Consider the following 21,580-nt stretch of genomic DNA (forward strand, 5'->3'; position numbering starts at 1 on the left):
TGGCTAGTCTAGGCTCAGTTCTTTCATAGTGTTATATATATATTCTGTGTTATATATATAACACAGTTATATTCTGTTATGTATATATATATATATATATATATATATATATATCAATGCTATATATATATATATATATATATATATATATATATATATATATATATATATATCAATGCTATATATATATATATATATATATATATATATATATATATATATATATCAATGCAATGCTGAAATCAATGCTAGAAAAAGCCCTTAACCTCTCTCTCGATGACCTACAGTGGAAACAAGCCTCTCTTCCCGTAAGACTTGGGGGCCTCGGAGTTCGAACAGCAACGCAAATCGCTGTTCCAGCCTTCCTGTCCTCCTTATCAGCATCCGACGGCCTTGTGAAGGAAATTCTACCTGCCCACTTACATCAGCTGGCAGGTGTACATGATCCCAATTTTACACGCTGTGCCACAGAGTGGGCCTCTCGTGCAGGCCAATCACCTCAACCACCATCCCCAAAATCCCACAAGCAATCCAGCTGGGATGGTCCCATTGTAGACCAAGTTGCTGCAGAGTGCCTGGGTGCTGCAACAACACAACACGACATTGCTCGCCTCACAGCAGTAGCAGCACCACATGCAGGGGATTTCCTGTTAGCAACCCCAATGTCGGCAACTGGCACGGGTCTCACACCACACGCCCTCCGAATTGCTGTGGCCCTCCGCCTTGCTGCCCCAATCCACACCAGATATAGGTGTATTTGCGGCGAGGTGGTGGCTGACAGGTACGGTCACCATGGCCTACTCTGCCAAAGCACAGGGGGATGGCACTCGAGGCACAGCGAAGTTAACGACATCATCAAGAGGAGCCTCACCACAGCTGGATGCCCAGCTGAAAGAGAGCCCCGTTACCTAACGCCCCGTAACTCTGATGCTCTTATTGGTCGCCCAGATGGTATCACAGTGAACCCCTGGAAGAATGGCAAGCAGTTGGTATGGGACTACACATGCGTATCAACCCTGGCTAACACCTACATTAACCTCAGTGTTGCACAACCAGGTGGCGCTGCCACCCACAGGGAAGCAGCCAAATCCCGTAAGTATAGAGAACTGGATCACCACTACAATTTTGTCCCCATTGCTTCTGAGACGCTCGGCGCCTGGGGTAAAAGTGCTACCAGTTTTTTGAAGGAACTGGGTTCTAGGCTCATTGAAACAACAAGGGACCCGAGAGCTGCAAGCTTTCTTTTCCAGCGCCTCAGTGTGGCGATACAGAGGGGAAATGCGCACTGCATCCAGGGTTCCTGCCCGCCATCTGAGGAGCTGGAGGAACTCGACAACCTATGACAACCATCTTTGTAACCTATATGTAACTCCTTTTTTGTAACAAAGTTCAAATAAAGTAAATATATATGTGTACATACAAAAGAATGGGGGTGGTAGGAGAAGATAATATTAGTGTTCAGTGAGAAACCACAAGGTCTCCTCTGAATACTTTTTATTTTCTTCTCCGAGGCTATGGGTCCCCACATTGGCACCAGAGGTGGTACCCTCACAAACTTTTATATATATATATATATATATATATATATATATATATATATATATATATATATATATATATATATATATATATATTAGTATATTTTGGTAGCAGTCTTTCCTGTAGACATATATTATTAAATATGACCGAAAAAGTAAGATTAATAATTCTAACACGAATTTTCTCAATCTTTCATACATTACGCTTCACTGTTGGAGGTAAATCAAAAATCACTTCTCCAAAATTCATTTTTATTTCTAGTCTGACGCGACACGGGCGCGTTTCGTAAAACTTATTACATTTTCAAAGACTTCACAAATACACAACTGATTAGAACTTACGTATCTCTGATTTTATATCTACATTCGAGTGAGGTGGGAGGGGTGATGTGGCATTAACACAAGACAGAACAAGAGGGGATATTAATAGGGTATTAAAAGTAGCAACACAAGACAGAACAGAAACAATGGGTATTGAATAGAAGTGTTTGTAGAAAGCCTATTGGTCCATATTTCTTGATGCTTATATGTTGGAGCGGAGTCTTGAGGTGGGTAGAATATAGTTGTGCAATAATTGGCTGTTGATTGCTGGTGTTGACTTCTTGATGTGTAGTGCCTCGCAAATGTCAAGCCGCCTGCTATCGCTGTATCTATCGATGATTTCTGTGTTGTTTACTAGGATTTCTCTGGCGATGGTTTGGTTATGGGAAGAGATTATATGTTCCTTAATGGAGCCTTGTTGCTTATGCATCGTTAAACGCCTAGAAAGAGATGTTGTTGTCTTGCCTATATACTGGGTTTTTTGGAGCTTACAGTCCCCAAGTGGGCATTTGAAGGCATAGACGACGTTAGTCTCTTTTAAAGCGTTCTGTTTTGTGTCTGGAGAGTTTCTCATGAGTAGGCTGGCCGTTTTTCTGGTTTTATAGTAAATCGTCAGTTGTATCCTCTGATTTTTGTCTGTAGGGATAACGTTTCTATTAACAATATCTTTCAGGACCCTTTCCTCCGTTTTATGAGCTGTGGAAAAGAAGTTCCTGTAAAATAGTCTAATAGGGGGTATAGGTGTTGTGTTAGTTGTCTCTTCAGAGGTTGCATGGCTTTTCACTTTCCTTCTTATGATGTCTTCGATGAAACCATTGGAGAAGCCGTTATTGACAAGGACCTGCCTTACCCTACAGAGTTCTTCGTCGACTTGCTTCCATTCTGAGCTGTGGCTGAGAGCACGGTCGACGTATGCGTTAACAACACTCCTCTTGTACCTGTCAGGGCAGTCGCTGTTGGCATTTAGGCACATTCCTATGTTTGTTTCCTTAGTGTAGACTGCAGTGTGGAAACCTCCGCCCTTTTCCATGACTGTTACATCTAGAAAAGGCAGCTTCCCATCCTTTTCCGTCTCGTAAGTGAAACGCAGCACGGAAGCAGCACGCACATTTGAGCAGAGTTCCGTGCTGCGTTTCACTTACGAGACGGAAAAGGATGGGAAGCTGCCTTTTCTAGATGTAACAGTCATGGAAAAGGGCGGAGGTTTCCACACTGCAGTCTACACTAAGGAAACAAACATAGGAATGTGCCTAAATGCCAACAGCGACTGCCCTGACAGGTACAAGAGGAGTGTTGTTAACGCATACGTCGACCGTGCTCTCAGTCACAGCTCAGAATGGAAGCAAGTCGACGAAGAACTCTGTAGGGTAAGGCAGGTCCTAGTCAATAACGGCTTCTCCAATGGTTTCATCGAAGACATCATAAGAAGGAAAGTGAAAAGCCATGCAACCTCTGAAGAGACAACTAACACAACACCTATACCCCCTATTAGACTATTTTACAGGAACTTCTTTTCCACAGCTCATAAAACGGAGGAAAGGGTCCTGAAAGATATTGTTAATAGAAACGTTATCCCTACAGACAAAAATCAGAGGATACAACTGACGATTTACTATAAAACCAGAAAAACGGCCAGCCTACTCATGAGAAACTCTCCAGACACAAAACAGAACGCTTTAAAAGAGACTAACGTCGTCTATGCCTACAAATGCCCACTTGGGGACTGTAAGCTCCAAAAAACCCAGTATATAGGCAAGACAACAACATCTCTTTCTAGGCGTTTAACGATGCATAAGCAACAAGGCTCCATTAAGGAACATATAATCTCTTCCCATAACCAAACCATCGCCAGAGAAATCCTAGTAAACAACACAGAAATCATCGATAGATACAGCGATAGCAGGCGGCTTGACGTTTGCGAGGCACTACACATCAAGAAGTCAACACCAGCAATCAACAGCCAATTATTGCACAACTATATTCTACCCACCTCAAGACTCCGCTCCAATATAGAAGCATCAAGAAATATGGACCAATAGGCTTTCTACAAACACTTCTATTCAATACCCATTGTTTCTGTTCTGTCTTGTGTTGATACTTTTAATACCCTATTAATATCCCCTCTTGTTCTGTCTTGTGTTAATGCCACATCACCCCTCCCACCTCACTCGAATGTAGATATAAAATCAGAGATACGTAAGTTCTAATCAGTTGTGTATTTGTGAAGTCTTTGAAAATGTAATAAGTTTTACGAAACGCGCCCGTGTCGCGTCAGACTAGAAATAAAAATGAATTTTGGAGAAGTGATTTTTGATTTACCTCCAACAGTGAAGCGTAATGTACGAAAGATTGAGAAAATTCGTGTTAGAATTATTAATCTTACTTTTTCGGTCATATTTAATATATATATATATATATATATATATATATATATATATATATATATATATATATATATATATATATATATATATATATAAAATATTTTTTTCGATGTTCCCTTCGGGAATCTTAATTTTAAGATGAATAGGAAAACCAGGGATATACTGAACATCTTGTATCAGAATCTTTACTTTAAAAAACATAACGTTTCGAATACTTCTCGTATTCATCATCAGATCTAAAAGAAAAAACAGAAATCACAGTCAAATAGCTGGTAAACAAAGAACTCATACTGAATATAATTGCCTATCAAAGAAAGGAAAAGCTTAAAAAGCAAAACACTTAAGCGCACTTAAAGTGATCAATACAAATAAAACTTATTAACTGTCACATATATTAAAACTAATTTAAAATCCATTAAACTACAAGATGAAATTTATAACTACTAAAACAAACCATTCTATTAAACTTACGTGAAGTGATCAGAAGTGAAACTTGATACCTAACACATAGATACTAAACACTATAACAAATATTTATATAATGTCTACAAATCTACAAAAAATGTATGTAAAATACAAACAGAATAAACGACAATTATAAAGTACTAACCAAAATCTTATAAATAACTCAAATATTAAATAAAATTAAATACCAAAAAATGTATTATATATCCTACATAGAAGATTATATTAATGTACAATGTTAAGACTTGAAATAAGTAAGAAAGGGCAAGGACATGGTAAACTAAACAAAATTAAACTACCAAAAATAAACTAAAAATCAAATTACAGGGCCTACTGTGCACTATACAGTGTACAATTGGACAGCTGAAAGGTTGCTATTTAACAGAGGCCGCAGTTCCTTTATATATAAGGATTCCATTACTCTCAAATCTGACTGGCCATTCATACAAGTGTCCAGAATTTTAAAATCAGATTCCAGCAGAGAATGATCAAACTCATAACAATGGTTTCTAATCTAATAATTTCTAGTTTTAGAGAGTATCTTAATGCACAACATAGTAATATACGGTTTACTGCAGAGTGTGAAGTTAATAATTCATTGTCGTTTCTTGATGTAAAAGTGAATAACCTCAATGGGTTCAACACTAATGTTTTTAGGAAACCAACCTTTACTGGTTTAGGTTTAAATTTTAATTCCTTTGTTCCTGATATTTTTAAGAAAAATGCTATTTACACTCTACTGAATAGGGCCTTTGTTTTATGTTCTAATTGGAATAACTTTGATCAGGAAATTAATTTTTTTGTGAATTTTTTTTCAAATAATGGTTATCCTGTGCATATGGTTTATACTTTTATAAGGAATTTCTTAAATAAGAAGTTTCATCCATCGTGTAGGATTACTACAGTGGAAAGGGATCTTAAATATATTAAATTACCATTTTATGGCAGTATTAGCTTTTCTGTAAGGAGTCGTTTGAGGAGACTGTTGCAGCAGTGTTATCCTCAAGTAGACTTTAGATTTATTTTTGTCAACACAAATACCATAGGCTCTTATTTTAAATTTAAAGATAAAGTGCCTATCCCCTTGTGCTCAAATGTCGTATATATGTATAATTGTTCCAGCTGTAATGCTGGATATGTCGGGAGTTCCATTCGGAACTTTAAGATTAGGATACTTGAGCACCGGGGATTATCTTTTAGGACTGGATTACCATTGTCTAAACCAGCATTTTCGGAGATTAGAAACCATTGTTATGAGTTTGATCATTCTCTGCTGGAATCTGATTTTAAAATTCTGGACACTTGTATGAATGGCCAGTCAGATTTGAGAGTAATGGAATCCTTATATATAAAGGAACTGCGGCCTCTGTTAAATAGCAACCTTTCAGCTGTCCAATTGTACACTGTATAGTGCACAGTAGGCCCTGTAATTTGATTTTTAGTTTATTTTTGGTAGTTTAATTTTGTTTAGTTTACCATGTCCTTGCCCTTTCTTACTTATTTCAAGTCTTAACATTGTACATTAATATAATCTTCTATGTAGGATATATAATACATTTTTTGGTATTTAATTTTATTTAATATTTGAGTTTTTTATAAGATTTTGGTTAGTACTTTATAATTGTCGTTTATTCTGTTTGTATTTTACATACATTTTTTGTAGATTTGTAGACATTATATAAATATTTGTTATAGTGTTTAGTATCTATGTGTTAGGTATCAAGTTTCACTTCTGATCACTTCACGTAAGTTTAATAGAATGGTTTGTTTTAGTAGTTATAAATTTCATCTTGTAGTTTAATGGATTTTAAATTAGTTTTAATATATGTGACAGTTAATAAGTTTTATTTGTATTGATCACTTTAAGTGCGCTTAAGTGTTTTGCTTTTTAAGCTTTTCCTTTCTTTGATAGGCAATTATATTCAGTATGAGTTCTTTGTTTACCAGCTATTTGACTGTGATTTCTGTTTTTTCTTTTAGATCTGATGATGAATACGAGAAGTATTCGAAAAGTTATGTTTTTTAAAGTAAAGATTCTGATACAAGATGTTCAGTATATCCCTGGTTTTCCTATTCATCTTAAAATATATATATATATACCTAGAAGGGGTACCACCTCTGGTGCAAGTGTAGGGACCCATAGCCTCGGAGAAGAAAAATAAAGAGTACTCAGAGAAGACCTTGTGGATCCTCACTGAACACTGATATTTTCTTCTCCTACCACCCCTATTATTTTGGTATGTGTGTATATTTATCTAACTTTATTTGAAAATGTCATTACACAAAAAAAGTTACAATATTGATTACATGCAGGGTGCAAGGCTGCTTGTCACAAGTTGTACAGTTCTTCCAGATCCTCAGATGGCGGGCAGGAACCGTGGATGCAGTGAGCATTTCCTCTCTGGATTGCCACACTAGGGCGCTGAAAAAGAAAACTGGCAGCTCTAGGGTCTCTAGTTGTTTCGATTAGCTTAGACCCCAACTCCTTCAAAAAGTTAGCAGCACTTTTACCCCAGGCACCAAGTGTCTCTGAGGCAATGGGGACAAAATTGTAGTGGTGCTCAAGGTCTCTGTATTTACGTGACTTGGCCGCTTCCCGGTGATTGGCAGCTCCTCCTGCTTGTGTAGCACTGAAGTCAACATAGGTATTGGCTAAAGTTGAAACGCAAGTGTAGTCCCACACCAACTGTCTACCATTCTTCCAGGGGTTCACCGTGATTCCGTCTGGGCGACCGACAGGCTCATCAGAGTTGCGGGACATTAGGTAACGGGGCTCTCTCTCTGCTGGACAACCGGCTGTGGTAAGGCTTCTCTTAATAATGTCATTGACCTCGCCGTGTCTTGCATGCCATCCTCCTGTCCTTTGGCAGAGAAGGCCATGCCGTCCGTATCTGTCAGCCTCTGCCTCGCCGCAAATACACCTGTATTCGGTGTGGATTGGGGCAGCGAGGCGGAGAGCCACGGCAATTCGGAGGGCCGGCGGTGTGAGACGGGTGCCGGTTGCTGACATTAGGGTTGCTAATAGGAAATCACCTGCATGGGGAGCTGCTACAGCTCTAAGTCGGGCAGTGTCATGTGGTGTTGTCGCAGCTTCTAGCAAAGTCGCAGCTTCTTGGTCGGCAATGGGGCGATCCCAGCTGGATTGCTTATGGGCTTCAGAAGGCGGTGGTTGGGGTGCTGGTCCTGCGAGAGAGACCCATTTGGTTGTGCAGTCTGTGAAGCTGGGATCATGTACCCCTGCCTGTTGAACTAGGTGCTCAGGTAGGATTTCCTTCACCAAGTTGTCAGACCCCACTGAAGAGGACAGGAACGCTGGTACAGCAAGTTGTGTTGCTGTGCGCACGCCAAGGACCCCGAGTCTGACAGGAAGGGAGGCCTGTTTCCACTGTAAGTCGCTGAGGGAAAGATTGAGGGCTTTTTCTAGTGTTGATTTCAGCAAGCTGTCGTACTCTTCTAATTTATTATTGTTGAAAGATGGCGAACATCTTAGAAAGTAGGTCAGCCTGGGGAGGGACAAGCATCTGGTGATGAGGTAAAGTGCATCATGAGCATCGATGTCTTCAATCCTCTCGTTCATCCTCTTCAGGTCAGTGATCTTCTTACCGAGGACCCCGTCGATGGCATTCCTTCCAAGAGGAGCACCTAGGAGTGTGCTGTCCTCAGGGTTGGTTGTATGAATGTCAGGCAAAACAACCTTTATTATGCTCTATTATGTGCTGGTTGGTGGAGGTTATTTCGCACTTGGAAGGGTTCAGAGTGAGGCCTAGGCTTGCTCCATGCTCCTGAATTATTCTTATGTCGTCCAAGAGTGAGGCTGGGGAGCCGGCTAGAGTACCATCGTCCAAAAACCAAATGTTGAGCTCACTGGACAGGTTATCGGTGACTTCCTTGATAACTAGGCAGAAAAGAAAAGGAGCAAGGGGGTCACCCTGTTGGACACGTACTTGTGTTTCAACTTCATGTTCCCTAAAAAGCAGAGTTAGATTCTTACTGTAGCATGAGTTTACAAACGGATAGAGGGAAGGAAAAAGGCGATGAACTGCACTGAGTACTGCATCCCTTCTAACCAGATTGAAAGCATTTTTGAAGTCCAGCTTTATCAGGGCTTTTTCATTCGTAATGTTGGCAATGTAGGCTCTAGCTGCATGAGCCGCTGCCTCACACCCTTGGGGAATGCCAAACCCAAGCTGTTTTGGCTTCAGCATGTCGGCTGCTGCCTGACTAACTGCTCTAGCAGCAGCCTTAGCGACGAGACGCCGGAGTGAATTGCCCACAGCTATCGGTCTGATTCCTCCATCTTTTTTCCTCAGGGCACAGAGGGTAGCGCCAAAAAAGAGAGGCCGTATGGTCTCTGGTATGTTGCCAGCTAGACACGTGTTGGAGAATCTAGTTAGTTCCACCAGGAGGCACTGTGCAATGTCTCCCAGTGCAGGGTTGAGCATTTGTTTGAGGTGGTTGGGTCGTAGTCCTGTGAACCCACCTGCTGATCCTGGTGGGAAGGATAAAGCTGCTTTATGCACCATGGATTCGAGCACACACAGGGGTTCTGCTCTGGTGACACCGACTAGGGGAACACTGTCGTCACGAGGAGCTCTGGGTGGGTGTTTTTCCCTCAGGGCTTGTGCAGTATGGGCATCCCTGGTGGCAACTGTGTCTTCACTGGTGATGACTCTGATCTGATATTGTGTTGCCTTCTTTTATTTTCTTGCTGACTGTTGCTCTGATTTTGGATGCCTCGGTTCTGCTGTTGATACATTTCTTACCGTGGGTGTTTTTGGCACGGGTGGGGAGGGGTGCCTGGTTGTCCTCTCTAGGAAAACTATTTATAGCCATAATGACCGACGAAGCTAGTGATTTGTCTCTCCTTGCAGGGACAGCCAGGCATATGTTACCAAACAGGAGAAGGTTGTGCCATGCTTGGATGGTTCCGGGGGAGTCATTGACCTTTTTCAAGAGGCTGGATAGTTTGGCTGCTGCCTGGGGCCGGGCAGCTTTAGGGATGTGCTGCAAGGTTCCAACCGATGTTGCTTTGATGGCTTCTAGTAGATTCTCAGTCGAAATGAAGCTGTTGGAGCTGAAGCTGTTTTATATATATATATATATATATATATATATATATATATATATATGTCGTACCTAGTAGCCAGAACGTACTTTTCGGCCTACTATGCAAGGCCCGATTTGCCTAATAAGCCAAGATTTCCTGAATTAATATATTTTCTCAAATCTTTTTCTTATGAAATGATAAAGCTACCCATTTCATTATGTATGAGGTCAATTTTTTTTTATTAGAGTTAAAATTAATGTAGATATATGAACGAACCTAACCAACCCTACCTAACCTAACCTAACCTATCTTTATAGGTTAGGTTAGGTTAGGTAGCCGAAAAAGTTAGGTTAGTTTAGGTTAGGTAGTCGAAAAACATTTAATTCATGAAAACTTGGCATTTTAGGCAAATCAGGCCTTGCATAGTCCTTACACAAATTTTCTCAATATTTCTTATGTTTCTTTTCATTGTCGATGGTAATTGAAAAATAAATTCTCCAACACTCATTTTTATTTCTAGTTTAACGCGACACTTGAACGCGTTTCGTAATAACCTATTACATTTTCAAAGACTTTAGTTTGCACACACACAGCTATAACCTGCAAACACTAAACAGAATTCTACTATGCTATGATTTAAACAGCTTTCATCTTATATACCCGCAATTTGAGTGAGGTGATATGTTAGAATAGTTTTTGATGAGGTGAACAAAACTTTCAACACAAGACAGAACACGAAACAATAGGTATCAAATTGGTTAAATTAAAGGGAAGAATGGAAGTAACTGCAAAGGGCCTATTGGCCCATATTTCTTGATGCTTCTATATTGGTGCAGAGTCTTGAAGTGGGTAGAATATAGTTGTGAATTAATTGGCTGGTGTAATGATAAAGCTACCCATTTCATTATGTAAGAGGTCAATTTTTTTTTCACGGAGTGAAAATTAACATAGATATATGACCGAACCTAACCAACCCTACCTAACCTAACCTAACCTATCTTTATAGGTCAGGTTAGGTTAGGTAGCCGAAAAAGTTAGGATAGGTTAGGTTAGGTAGGTTAGGTAGTCGAAAAACAATTAATTCATGAAAACTTGGTTTATTAGGCAAATCGGGCGTTGCATAGTAGGCTGAGAAGTGCATTTTGGCTACTAGGTACGACATATATATATATATATATATATATATATATATATATATATATATATATATATATATATATATATATATATATATATATATATATATAACTTTAGAACACTTTCCCACCAGGAGACTCGAACCCTAGCCAGCACAGAAGCCTTCCAGCAACTGGCATAACAGGTACGCCTTAACCCTCTCCACCACCTGCTCAGAAATATTGCTGCTCAAAGTGAATCTAAATAAATATGTATTATGAATAACAGAGGACCCAGGACAGAGCCTTGAAGCACTCCACTTACATTTTCACACTGACTTAACGCCATTTATACTATTTCCTAATAAGCCAAGTTTTCATGAATTAATATATTTTCAATATATTCATATTTCAGGAAATATTTCAGGCAATATTTCAAAATGTCTGAGCAGGTGGTGGAGAGGGTTAAGGCGTACCTGTTATGCCAGTTGCTGGAAGGCTTCTGTGCTGGCTAGGGTTCGAGTCTCCTGGTGGGAAAGTGTTCTAAAGTTGTATACTGGACTCTCGTGTTTAGGAGAGTTGTGCCTTATATATATATATATATATATATATATATATATATATATATATATATATATATATATATATATATATATATATATATATATAAATATATATAAATATAATATATACATGAAATATACTCCTGTGAAGGTGTCCAACAAGGTGACCCCTTAGCCCCCCTCCTTTTCTGCCAAGCTATCAAAGAGGTCACTGATAGTCTGACAAGCGAGCTAAACATCTGGTACCTGGATGTTGGCACTCTAGCTGGAACTCCGGAAACCATTTTGGAGGATATAAGGAAAATCCAGGAGTAGGGAGCAGCCTTAGACCTCATTCTCAATGCATCCAAATGTGAAATAATCTCCCGCAACCCAGACATCACTGGGCAAATACAAAATGTTCTACCAGACATTCTCGTTGTCGAGCCTCCGGACTGCACTCTCCTGGGTGCCCCCATTGGCCCACGAGCAATCGAGGAGGTCCTGGTTGCAAAAATCACTGACCTAAAGAGAATGCAGGACAGGATTGACAAGATTGATGCCCATGATGCTCTCTTTCTCCTCACAAGATGCCTGTCTCTCCCTAAGTTGACCTACCCTCTGAGGTGTTCTCCATCCTACAGCAGCCCTAAGTTAAATGTGTATGACACCCTTCTGAGGTCCATGCTGGTGAAAGTCCTGAACCTGCCATTGAACGACTCTCAGTGGGAGCAAGCAACCCTTCCTGTAAGACTCGGCGGCCTTGGTGTCCGCACAGCCTCCCAAATTGCTCTACCAGCCTTCCTTTCCTCCTCTCATGCATCGCACGACCTCGTCAGAGATATTTTACCTGCAACCCTGAGAGATTCAGGAGGAATACACGATCCTGCTTTCACTGAATGTTCAAATCAGTGGGATGTTCTTGCAGCCCCAGCAACCATTATAGAGCCAACAAAACAATACAAACAGTCCGGCTGGGACCACCCTCTAGTGGAAAAAGTAGCTGATGCCATGCTCAGCGTCGCAACATCAGACAAGGAGAAAGCCCGCCTCAGAGCAGTACGTGCCCCCCATGCAGGAGACTTCCTCCTGGCAGTACCCATGTCACCAATGGGCACGCGCCTAGATCCAGAATCCCTTCGTGTAGCAGTGGCCCTCCGCCTTGGTGCCCCAATTCACACTGAATACAAGTGTATTTGCAACAGGGTGGAAGCAGACCAATACGGACTGCATGGGTTGCATTGCGGAAGCACAAAGGGCTGGCATGCAAGACACAACGAGGTCAATGACATCATCAAGAGAAGCCTCGTCTCAGCTGGGTGCCCAGCGGAGAGAGAACCTCGCATCCTAGGGGTCCAAAACCCGGATTTCCCCGCACTTCGCCCTGATGGCATCACCATATACTCATGGAAGGAGGGTAGACAGTTGGTGTGGGACTACACATGTGTATCCACCCTGGCTGACACCTATGTACACTTCGGAGCTGATCAAGCAGGTGGGGCGGCCAACCACAGGGAAACAGCAAAATCACTCAAGTACAGGCGACTGGAAGGTCAATACCTCTTTGTTCCCATAGGGTCTGAGACGCATGGCCCCTGGGGCAAGAGTGCCTTGGGATTTCTCAAGGAATTGGGTTCCAAGCTCATTGACGTCACCAGAGACCCAAGGGCTTCCAGTTTTTTATTTCACCGTCTCAGTGTGGCGATCCAGAGGGGAAATGCTTGCTGCGTCCTCGGTTCCTGTCCAGAAGCGGAGGAGCTTCAAGAGATCCATAACCTTTAGGCATTTGTCTTGTATGTTTTGTAACCTTTAAATACACAATAAAGGATATATATATATATATATATATAAATATATATATATATGCAAACAAGCCTGAATGGTCCCCAGGCACACATGCAACTGAAAACTCCCACCCCAGAAGTGACTCGAACCCATACTGCCAGGAGCACATTGCAACTCGTGTACAGGGCACCTGATCCACTCGACCATCATGACTGGACAAAACCTGATGGTAGCCAAGTCTATTTGCCCATCAGCCCACCAGCACTCTGATGGTAGTCTTGGTCATAGCATTTTATCAAATCACCTCATTTTTTGGGGCACACATGAGGAACACAAATGCGAACAAGCCTGAATGGTCCCCAGGCATACATGCAACTGAAAACTCACACCCTGAAGTGACTCGAACCCATACTGCCAGGAGCACATAGCATATCATGTACAGAGCACCTAATCCACTTGACCATGACGACCGGACAAAAGCTGATGGTAGCCGAGGCTAATTGCCCATCAGTCTGCCGGCAATTCTGATGGTAGTTATGGGCATAGTATTTTATCAAATTTCCTCATTCTTTGGGGCACACATGAGGAACACAAATGCGAACAAGCCTGAACGGTCTCCAGGCATACAAGCAACTGAATACTCACACCTCAGAAGTGACTCGAACCCATACTGCCATGAGCACATTGCAACTGGTGAACAGGGCACGTTATGCACTCGACCATCACGACTGGACAAAAGCTGATGGTAGCTGAGGCTATTTGCCCATCAGTCCGCCGGCGTTCTGATGGTAGTCTTGGGCATAGTATTTTATTAAATCACCTCATTCTTTGGTGCACACGTGAGGAACACAAATGCGAACAAGCCTGAATGGTCCCCAGGCATACATGCAACTGAAAACTCACACCCCAGAAGTGTCTTGAACCCATACTGACAGGAGCACATTGTAACTGGTGTACAGGGCACCTAATCCACTTGACCATCATGACCGGACTTAAGCTGATGGTAGCCAAGGCTATTTGCCCATCAGCCCGCCGGCACTCTGATGGTAGCCGAGGCTATTTGCCCATCAGCCTGCCGGCACTCTGATGGTAGTCTTGGGCAAAGTGTTTCATCAAATCACCTCATTCTTTGGAGCACACGTGAGGACAATATATGCGAACAAGCCTGAATGGTCCCCAGACATACATGCAACTGAAAACTCACACCCCTGAAGTGACTCGAACTCATACTCCTAGGAGCACACTGCAACTGGTGAACAAGGCAAATAATTCACTCTACCATCATGACTGGACAAAAGCTGATGGTAGCCGAGGCTGTTTGCCCATCAGCCCACCTGCAGTTTGATAGTAGTCTTGGGCATAGAATTTTATCAAATCACCTTTTTCTTTGGTGCACACGTGAGGAACACAAATGCAAACAAGCCTGAATGGTCCCCAGGCATAAATGCAACTGAAAACTCACACCCTAGAAGTGACTCGAACCCATACTTCCAAGAGCACATTGCAACTGGTGTACCCCACTCTCTCACCCCACTCTCACCCCTCTCTCTCACAAACTCTCTACCTCTCTCTCTCTCTTTCTCTCTTTCTCTCTCTCTCTCTCTCTCTCTCTCTCTCTGTCTCTGTCTTTGTCTCTCTCTCTCTCTCTCTCTCTCTCTCTCTCTCTCTCTCTCTCTCTCTGTCTCAGTCTGGCTCTCTCTCTCTGTCTCTGTCTCTGTCTGTCTCTCTCTCTCTCTCTCTCTCTCTCTCTCTCTCTCTCTCTCTCTCTCTCTCTCTCTCTCTCTCTCTGTCTCTCTCTTTCTCTCTCTGTCTCTGTCTGTCTCTGTCTGTCTCTCTCTCTCTCTCGCCCCATCTCGCTCTGCCCTCTTGGCAAATCCTATCACGGCTCAACTATAGGAACAGGGGCAAGCATGACAGCCAGAGGTACCAGGGGAACAGGGAAAAGTCAAGGTGACTAAAAGAAGGAAATGTTCACCCAGTTTCTGGAGGACATCAAGAGTGAGATGTAAGAAATGTTGCAGGAAATGAAGAACGAAATAAGTAACCTGAAAAGAGAGCTGACAGCAGCAAAGGAAGAGATTAGGGCCCTCAAAGAGAACGGTATCGATGCTAAGACTCAGAAAATCATCCAGGGAGAAGGTGGTAATAGTATTTTGGAGGAGAATGCCAGAATAAAAGAAACATTTGCAGAAATGCTAAAAAAAGATAACTCAGAAGTGATGTCTGCAGTGATGGAGGTGGCCATGAAAGTAGCCACCTCACAGGAAGCGGCACGCTCCACTAGCCAGCTGCTGGAAAGGAAAAGATCAGTGATTGCTGTGGATATTAAAGAGCAGGAAGGCTCCAATAGGACAGAGTGGAATGATAAGTACAAAGCGGCAGTGAATGAAATACTGAAGGCACTAAACATGGAAGGGGCTGAGCATACCGTTGAGAAGGTTTTCAGGCTAGGCTGGTATAACAAAGACCGAGACTGAGAGATAAAGATAGTGTTTGCAAACGAGAACACAAAGGAGAAAATTCTAAGAAGGAAGAGCTATCTGCAAAATCTGGGAAAATTAAAAAATGTATTCCTCCAGAGAGACATGATGAGAGAGGAGAGAGCCATGGTAGCAGAAGCAAGGAAGAGGCACAGGGCGAGAGGGGAGAACCAGGAAATCACAGCTCCCAACACAACATCCTCAGAGGCGAGAGGGGGAACACACAACCATCTGCCCAGTAACAACAGCAGGAAGGGCAACCAAACCACCCTCCTCTGCATAGAAAATCCCCCTACCCCAAACCCTCCCTACCCCCACTCAAATGCTCAGCCAAACCTCTCTCCCTCGACACCTAATCCCCACCCTGTTACCCATTCCCTTCTCCCATCAAGTCCCCCGCTCCCTCCCCCCCTTTCCTTCCTGTCCTCCATCCCATTTCACCCCATACCCTCTCTGTCCTTCCCCCTTCACTTGATCCCCAGCCGCTCAACCCAGTATCCTCTGAGACTCTGTTATCCACCTCATTGATCCTCACACTCATGGAACAGCTTTCCCTACCAGCAGAACACTCACCAAGAAGGCAATTTGAAAAGGGACAGAAGAAAGTGAGCCTCAAGGCAATGTACACTAACATAGATGGAATTACAAATAATGCAAATGAGCTTGGAGAATGGGTACTAGAGGAAAACTTTAACAAAATAGCCCTCACAGAAACAAAGCTAACGAAAACCATAACAAATGCAGTGTTCCCACAGGACTATTATATTATGAGGAAAGAGAAGGAAGGAAGAGGTGGTGGTGGTGTAGCTTTGCTGGTAAGAAAAGGCTTGGGATTTTGAGGAGATGGTTATTCAGGGCTGTGAAGGTTTCAGTGACTACATAGCAGGTACCATAACAACTGGAGGGCAAAAAATTCTAATCGTAGGCATATATAATCCACCAACAAATGACAGAAGACCCAGACAGGAATATGATAGAAACAACATGCAACCATTAACATAATAGAGAGAGCCGCTTCTGTTGCTAGCGGGAATGGATCTGGACTACTAATTATTTGAGACTTCAACCATGGGAAGATAGATTGGGAGAACAGAGACCCGCATGGAGGACCAGAAACATGGAGAGCTAAGCTGCTGGACGTAGTGACAAGAAACGTTCTAAGCCAGCACATCAAGGAACCAACAAAAATGAGAGAAGAACATGAACCAGCAATGCTTAATTTGATATTTACCCATAATGAGTGGGATATAAGTGAAGGTAAGATGGAAGCACCCTTGAGAATGAGTGATCACAGTGTATTGAACTTTGAGTACTTGGTTGAGCTAGGAATTATCTCCCCCAAAAAAGAACTAGGAAACAAAAGGCTGGCATACCGAAAGGGGAATTATGAAGAGATGAGAAGTTTCCTTAGCGAAATACCATGGGACAGAGACCTCAGAGATAAGTATGTACAAGATATGATGGACTATGTTACCAAAAAGTGTCAGGAGGCAGTAAACAGGTTCATCCCGGCCCAGAGGGAAAAATCCGCGAAGAAACAGAAGAATCCATGGTATAATAGGGCATGTATGGAAGCAAAGGGCATGAACAAACGGGCGTGGAGGAACTTCCGGAATAACAGAACACCAGAAAGCAGAGAGAGAGATACCAGATAACCAGGAATGAGTATGTCAGGGTGAGAAGAGAAGCAGAGAAAAGTTATGAAAAGGATATAGCAAACAAAGCCAAGACCTAACCAAAGCTACTCCACAGTCACATCAGAAGGAAAACAACAGTGAAAGAACAGGTTTTGAAACTTAGAACAGGCGAGGACAGGTATAAAGAGAATTACAAAGAGGTGTGTGAAGAACTCAACACGAGGGTCCAGGAGGTCTTCACAATAGAACAAGGTGAGGTCACTGTGCTAGGAGAACGGAAGGTAAACCAGGCGGTCTTGGAAGAGTTTGAAATAACGAGAGAGGAGGTCAAGTCAAGAGACACCTGCTGGATCTGGATGTTAGAAAGGCTTTTGGTCTAGACGGGATCTCGTCATGGGTACTGAAAGAGTGTGCAGAGGCACTTTGCTCGCCACTCTCCATAGAATATAGTAAGTCACTGGAGACGGTAGACCTACCAGAAATAAGACGGCGAATGTGGTCCCAATATACAAAACGGGCGACAGGCAAGAGGCACTGAACTACAGGCCAGTGTCCTTGACTTGTATACCATGCAAGGTGATGGAGAAGATCAAGAGAAAATACCTGGTAACACATCTGGAGAGAAGGAACTTCGTGCCAAATCGCCATCATGGATTCAGGGAGGGTCAATCTTGCCTGACTGGCTTAATAGGAGTGGCTACGACCAGGTGACAAAGATTAAGCAAGATAAAGAAGGCTTGGCGGACTGCATTTTCTTGGATTGTCGGAAAGCCTTTGACACAGTACCGCATGTATGTGTACTGTATGTACACATGCTGTATGTGTATGTGTACATGTGTATGTACATGTGTATGTTGTATGTGGTACATACAGTACCACACGCACACTAAGAGGTCATAGATTTAAACTAGCTAAACACAGATGCCGAAGAAATATAAGAAAATTCGCCTTCGCAAATAGAGTGGTAGACGGTTGGAACAAGTTAAGTGAGAAGGTGGTGGAGGCCAAGACCGTCAGTAGTTTCAAAGCGTTATATGACAAAGAGTGCTGGGAAGACGGGACACCACGAGCGTAGCTCTCATCTTGTAACTACACTTAGGTAATTACACACACACACACACACCACACACACTTGCACACACACACACACACACTCGCACACACACACACACGCACACACACACACACACTCACACACACACACACACACACACACACACACACACACACACACACACACACACACACACACACACACACACACACACACACACACACACACATTATGAGAAGAATCAAGACGGATGAAGATAGACAGAGACTACAGGATGACCTGGATAAACTGGAGGAATGGTCTAGAAAATGGCTGCTAAAGTTCAACTCGGGAAAGTGTAAGGTGATGAAATTAGGCGAAGGGAGCAGGAGGCTGAACACAAGGTATCATCTGGGAGGGGAAATCCTGCAAGAGTCAAATAGAGAGAAGGATCTGGGGGTTGATATCACACCGAACCTGTCCCCAGAGATCCACATCAAAAGAATATCATCAGCGGCATATGCTAGACTGGCCAACTTAAGAACTGCCTTCAGAAACTTGTGTAAGGAATCTTTCAGAACCCTGTATACCACTTATGTAAGACCAATCCTGGAGTATGCAGCTCCAGCCTGGAGTCCATACCTAGTTAAACACAAGACAAAGTTAGAGAAGATTCAGCGGTATGCCACCAGGCTCGTCCCGGAACTGAGAGGATTGAGCTACGAGGAAAGGCTAAAGGAGCTGAACCTCACATCCCTGGAAAACAGAAGAGTAAGGGGAGACATGATAACCACCTACAAAATTCTCAGGGAAATTGACAGGGTGGACAAAGACATACTCTTCAGCACGGGGGGACACGAACAAGGGGACACAGGTGGAAACTTAGTACCCAGATGAGCCACAGAGGCGTTAGAATTTTTTCAGTGTCAGAGTAGTTAATGAATGGAATGCACTAGGAAGTGATGTGGTGGAGGCTGACTCCATACACAGTTTCAAATGTAGATATGATAGAGCCCAGTAGCCTCAGGAATCTGTACACCAGTTGATTGACAGTTGAGAGGCGGGACCAAAGAGCCAAAGCTCAACCCCCGCAAGCACAATTAGGTGAGCACAATTAGGTGAGCACACACACACACACACACACACACACACACGCACGCGCACACACACACACACACACACACACACACACACACACACACACACACACACACGCGCACACACCTAGCACCCCCCACTCACCCCCACAGCCCCCACTTGCCCCCCAGACACCCCCCAGTTCCCCCCAGACCCCTGGTGAAAGGGGGAACTCTGACACCCGAGTTTCCAAGAAGAGTCTCAAGGATTGGTACACCAATGCTGATGGGGTAGCCAATAAAGCAGAAGAGATAAAAGAAAGAGTTAGTGAGGCAGACCCAGACATAGTGGCAATAGTGGAAACTAAAATAAATGGCATGATCTCGGATGCAATCTTTCCAGAGGGGTACCAGGTGATAAGAAAAGAAAGGACACAGAGACAGGGAGGAGGAGTGGCACTACTAAGAAAGCGGAAATGGAAGTTTGATGAGCTGGAAAATCTGGGTACCAATGAAAGCACTAGCTTCATACATGGAACTCTGACAGTGAATGGGAAGAAGATTGTAATTTTGATACTCTACAATCCCCCACCAAACAGTAGAAGGCCCAGGCAGGAGTACGAGGACAGCAACAAGACATGTATAGATGAACTGCAGAGGGCAGCAACTTTAGCGCATAGAATGAGAGCGAAGCTGCTGGTCATGGGGGACCTACATCACGGAGAGATAGATTGGGAAATGAGGAATCCCCATGGCGGGGAGGAGACCTGGGGAGCGAAGCTGGTAGACGTTATTGACAGGAATTTCCTAACACAGCATGTGAAAGAAGATACTAGGGAAAGAGGAGGGGATACGCCCAGCCTATTAGATCTCATTTTCACTCAGAATGTAGAAGACATCGAGCAGTTGGAACATGAAATACCACTAGGAGCTAGTGACCATTGTGTCCTAGTCTTTGACTACATGATGGAGCTTAAAATTGTGACCAAAGGACAAGAGGTCCGGGAAAGGAGACTTGATTACAGAAAAGGGGACTACAGAAGGATAAGGGACTACCTGGGAGAAGTGCAGTGGGAGGAAGAACTTAGAGGAAAAACAGTGCAAGGTATGACGAACCAAGTCATATTGAAATGCAAGGAGGCTGAAGAGAGATTTATTCCAACAATAAAGGAAAAAAGCAGGAGGGAATATAATAACCCATGGTTTAATAGACAGTGTCAGGAAGCAAAGGTGAGAAGCAGGAGGGAGTGGAGGAAGTACAGAAGACAAAGGACAGAGGACAACAGGATTAGATGTAACAGAGCTAGGAATGGTTACATTAACATAAGATGAGTGTCGGAAAGAAATTATGAGAATGATATTGCAGTCAAAGCGAAAAAGCAACCAAAATTACTACATAGCTATATAAGAAGGAAGATGTCGGTAAATGACCAAGTGACAAGACTGAGGAAAACAGAAGGGGCATATACAGAAAGCGACAAGGAAATCTGCGAGGTACTGAATGCAAAATTCCATGGAGTGTTCACAACCGAGCCTGAGCAGCTCCCATTGTTAGAAGAGATTACCCAAGATGAAAGACTATCAGATATAGAGGTGACAGCAGAGGATGTAATGAAACAGTTGACAACACTGGATGCAAATAAAGCTGTTGGACCAGACAAAGTATAACCGTGGATACTTAAAGAGGCAGCGCAGGCTCTCAGCGTGCCTCTGGCAATGATCTTTAATGAGTCACTTATGTCGGGAGAATTGCCCAGTTGCTGGAAGGAGGCAAATGTCGTACCGATTTTCAAAAAAGGTGATAGGGAGGAGGCACTTAACTACAGACCCGTATCACTGACAAGCATCCCCTGCAAAATACTTGAAAGAATAATTAGGCTAAGACTTGTTGAGCACCTGGAGAGCATTGGGTTTGTAAACAAGCTCCAACATGGGTTCTGGACAGGGAAATCATGCCTAATAAACCCTTTAGAATTCTATGATAAAGTAACAAGGATAAGGCAGGACAGAGAAGGCTGGGCAGACTGCATATTTCTTGACTGCCAAAAGGCCTTTGATACGGTACCGCACATGAGACTGCTATACAAACTTGAGAGGCAGGCAGGAGTAAGCGGAAAGGCCCTAGTATGGGTGAAGAACTACCTAACAGGAAGGAGC

Source organism: Procambarus clarkii, unplaced genomic scaffold (genome assembly GCF_040958095.1).
Source record: "Procambarus clarkii isolate CNS0578487 unplaced genomic scaffold, FALCON_Pclarkii_2.0 HiC_scaffold_104, whole genome shotgun sequence".
Taxonomy (NCBI): Eukaryota; Metazoa; Arthropoda; class Malacostraca; order Decapoda; family Cambaridae; genus Procambarus; species Procambarus clarkii.